This window comes from Loa loa (genome assembly GCF_000183805.2).
Source record: "Loa loa unplaced genomic scaffold supercont3.670, whole genome shotgun sequence".
NCBI classification, from domain to species: domain Eukaryota; kingdom Metazoa; phylum Nematoda; class Chromadorea; order Rhabditida; family Onchocercidae; genus Loa; species Loa loa.
The window spans coordinates 12,421-17,022 of NW_018108850.1; positions in this window are offsets into that span (position 1 = coordinate 12,421).

Here is a 4,602-nt window from a genome sequence, read left to right on the forward strand (position 1 = left end):
TTATATAAACATGTAAAATTAGTAAATATATGTCAAATATTTTAGTAAGCAAAACTAAAATTTATATAAATTGAAAAATAATTTTAGAAAAATATTTGCCTGGAAAATTTCGAAATTGTTCAATCACAAGCTAATGCAAATAATTACATGCATAAGTAGAAAGAAAAAAAAAAACCAAACATACTTTGTGATCTGATTATTTCAGCACGTTTCACGTATTCTTCTGCTTTCTCTTTGTATGAAGGTGGGATTTTTTCTTGCCGTATCAGTTCCAGGATTGAATCAGCAGCATCCTTGGATATGAGTTATCATTAATAACTATTGTACAATAATGAAAAAAGTAGAATATAAAAATACTGAAAAACCAACTTAATGTATTAGAAATTTTATAACTGAAAGAAACTTTTGGCAGAATTCTGAAGAAAAAGTGTTTACGAAAATTTATTTTAGAAATAGAGTTCTCGAAATAGATGAAAAAAAATTGCTTGAAGGGGGAGATTGATTCAATGAAGTGTACATCGAACTACTTCATTAAATTAGTTATCAACTTTCTTTAAAATCACATAAAATTAAGAACCGATATGTCCCTTTCCACATATAATTTATCCACTCATCTATTTACCTCATCTATTAGTTTGGAAACTTACTCATAAGTTAGTTACATTAATAAATGCCTAATCATACAAGTACTTTTCACACATTTGGTTTAATTATATATAAGCAAGCCAACTTGTATTTACTTACTGTTTTATTTACTGCTTATTTACTATTTTACTATTTACAGTCTATTTATTTATTACTTACTGTTTCACTGCTTATTATTTAATCAAATTATTTATTACATTCATCATCCCTTTCATTTGTCTGAGGCAAATGAAAAAGTAATTTACAATGTAAAAGTAAATTGCGGCATCCCATCGACAAGCCTTGTCATATGCAATAGCCTTCTGAGCCGAATAAGTTACCTCGTCCATTTTATTTCAAGAAACGATAGTACGTTAACTTTATCACTAACATTTCTTGCTAAAATGAAATTACATAAGTAAACGTTAAGATAAATGAGGAAGTATAAATATCACATAATTCAATATAAAAGTGTTAGATCAACCAAATCTTATATTTCACAGATAATAACAGTCATCTCTTTTTGTTCAAAAACAGTTAATTTTCAAAATTTCAAAAATTTTAAAAATCGATTACATTCGTAATCGAAATATTAACCTTTAGATATGGTTATTTACGGGGTTAACAAGGGGACCAATGCCTAACAATGAAAAGTTAAAGGTTCACAGTCCAAACTAAACGTCTCGGATACCACAACACAATCCGGAAAAAGAATTTCAAATTTTGCATCATTATTATACATCAATTTCATCGCAACACAGCGTCAAGAATTCAGCAGTTTTGGAGAGAATTAGAGAAACTATCCTAACCGATGAGATAGTAAGGCAGATATAGTGAGAAATAAACAACACTTTCATTTTTTTTGTTGTTCGTAATCGTCACCAAACTTGTGAAAGTATCAATGATGATAGTGCTAAGGTCCACGTAAGAACACGCAACTTCTCACGTAAGTTTCGTATTATTACCATTCCACAAAGTAAATAATTAATAATTAATTATATTTACTGGAAATCCTAAGCAAATCAAATAAACAATACCATGTTGTATACTTGCTTATCAAAAAAAAAAATCACAATCTGATGACAGATCAAAAAAAAAAGCCGACAGAATATTCCTAAAATTTTACTTCAAATGTTGAAAAAAAGTCACAACCAGAAAGAAGTTTTTAAATATCGGTTACCGTAACATTTGTCTGAAAAATTTTCGCAACTATTCTTTTTTTCAAAATTGCGAGAAAATGATAATTCTTAATATAACAGTAATTACAACATTAATTAAAATTTAGACCCATCGTTAAATAAATCCAAAAACGATGTATTTCGAAGGAAAAGGAATTGTATAGTTGAGATACACTACAAATTTATTATATCGCTTCATTAATTATAATTTACATACTTGTATTGTAGAAATACAAATGTAGAATTTCTTGTAATTAAGAAATTAAGAACGAAAGTGGAAAATTTCCTTTAACGAAGATATTTTCAAAAATTACTGATCATAAAAATTATATATTAAAATTTTGAGATTTATTACAAATTTACCCTATCGTTTCAGAAATATAATTTACTATTAAAAATATATAAAAATTAAAAAGAAAGAAAATCTATTAAAAAAGACAAAAATATGACTTAATCAAAAATACAGCCTTTGACTATTTCATTTATAATAATAACTTAGGACATTTTGCAATTTTATAATTTCATGAAATTTACTGTATTTCAACAAACATATTGGATGGGAAAAAAAATTATGAAAATATGTGAAAGCATTTTCGAATGCCGAATAGTATCAAGAATGCTGAAATATATGTTAGAAGATAGTGAAATTGTCGTGATGAAGGATTTAGTAAAGTGATAATGACAGTGATATGGATGAAATAGTCTTATTTAGAATAATATTTGACAAATTATGACAAAAAAACCGAGCATAATTTAATCACTGATACGGATAAATGAATGGCAGAATAATGATTGATGTAATTATTTATTGATATTCCTTTCCCTTTTTCGTTTCGAAAAAAAGTTTAAAATTAAAAAAAAAGACGGAAGTCTGAGGATAGCATAAAAAATTCCGATTATGATATACGCCAATTCGTATTCTGAAAATATTCACTGACAATTAATTCTCATTGTGAGAAATTTACTGATAATTTGTATTTAAAAACATTCGCTGACAATTAATTAAGAAGAATTTATTGAATCAACTATTGCTTTGGTAAAAGTAATAAATCGAATGATTTAGTCATCATTTAATCCTTTTTTCTTTCGATTTTTTTTTTACCTAAAAGTCTTCGAAAAAGTTTAGTTTCTTTTTAGAAAGAGTAAAATATGATAGATTGGACCAATTCAGTCATACTAGATAATTTTTAGTCTAAATTTGGGATACGGAACTGTATGGCTGTCTTTGTATTGCATATTATCGTAAGTTTACTTTTGATAAAAGAAAATTGAAAAAAAAAGTAAAATTATGAAAAGAAAATGGATAAACAAGAAAAAAAAAAGCAAACTCAAAGCGATGAATTGAAATAAATATTTGCATAGCTGTTTCAAATAACAATTCTATTTATAAAAAATTGAAAAATATTTGAGCAGCCGGTGAAAAGTAAACGGTAGAATTTCCATGTTTTCATTAATATAAGTTGATTAGAAACTGCATAAAAGCTAATCGGAAAGAGTAAAAATTTTAGTTAGCAAAACATCGCTTACTTCAAGCTATATATTTGCTAAGCATCATCTTCTATTATCAAATATATTTAACTGAGATTAGCGGCATACGAATTACATCGTTCATAATAACAGTCGTTCCACACGCACTGGTACAATGATGGTAAAAGATTGGTGAGCATAGCATCCAAGGCAACTACCATAGCTATGAAGGAAGCTTCAGAATCCAAAAGCGCATCCTCAACTGTCAATTCAGAGATAGTAAAATGAAAGAGTAAGTGAAAAAAATATGAGAAATATTGTGAATCGTATAAATCAAAAACTGTTTGAACCTTTGGTCGTTTAATTCCAATCAATGTGATATAAAAAGCTTTCATTTGAATATTTCGACCATTTTAAAAATTTTGTGTTTCACCTTGTCCCTCCTTGTAATTCTTCATGCTCACAGTACATCCGACGTAAGGACACCCATAATTTAGCTCTTTAAAAAAAAAAAGAAAAAAATTTGTACTTGTAATTCGTACTTGTAATTAACATCCCATTACAATACTCGCTAATTAATTAATTTAACTAGAAAACTGATCACGAAAATATATCAATGCCATAAAATAAACATATCACATTGCATTTCACTTGAATTGCTAGAACTTGTCCACATTTCTTGCATATCTTAGAAGCAGAAAGTTTGCTTTCAATATTATCTTTAATGGAAGGATCGCACAGAAGAGATAATTGCTGTAACGAGATCAATTTCGTTTTCCCATTCTTCATTGTCCGTGTCGGCGAAGCCAATTTTTTTTGGCTGCTACGAATTGTTGTAATTAGAATTCAGAATATTTCTCAGATAAATAATTTGTTACACAAATTCAATAAAATAATGTTTCGATACCTGAAGTGACGAATCATTTATTCAAATCTAACTCTTTTTTTCTGAATTCTAATTAAATTTCAATTCCAATACATAGATGTTGCAGACGAAGCTTTAGGAAAAAAAAATTTTTTTAAATTAACAAGAAGGGAAACACAAAAACAATGAATTAAAGTAAATATTTACATAGTTGTCTCAAATAATATTTCTATTTATAGAAAATTGAGAAACCATGTTTTCATTCATATAGTTGATTAGAAACTGCATAAAAGCTAATCGGTAAGGGTAAAAATTTCAGTTATCAAATCATCGCTTACTTCACCTCACATATTTGCCAAAGTCATCTTCCATTATCAAATATATTTGAGATTAGCGGCATACAATCTATCCGAAAATTCGGCAAAATGTTATGTTTCTTCATGTTTGCAGCAATTATCATTGGTATGT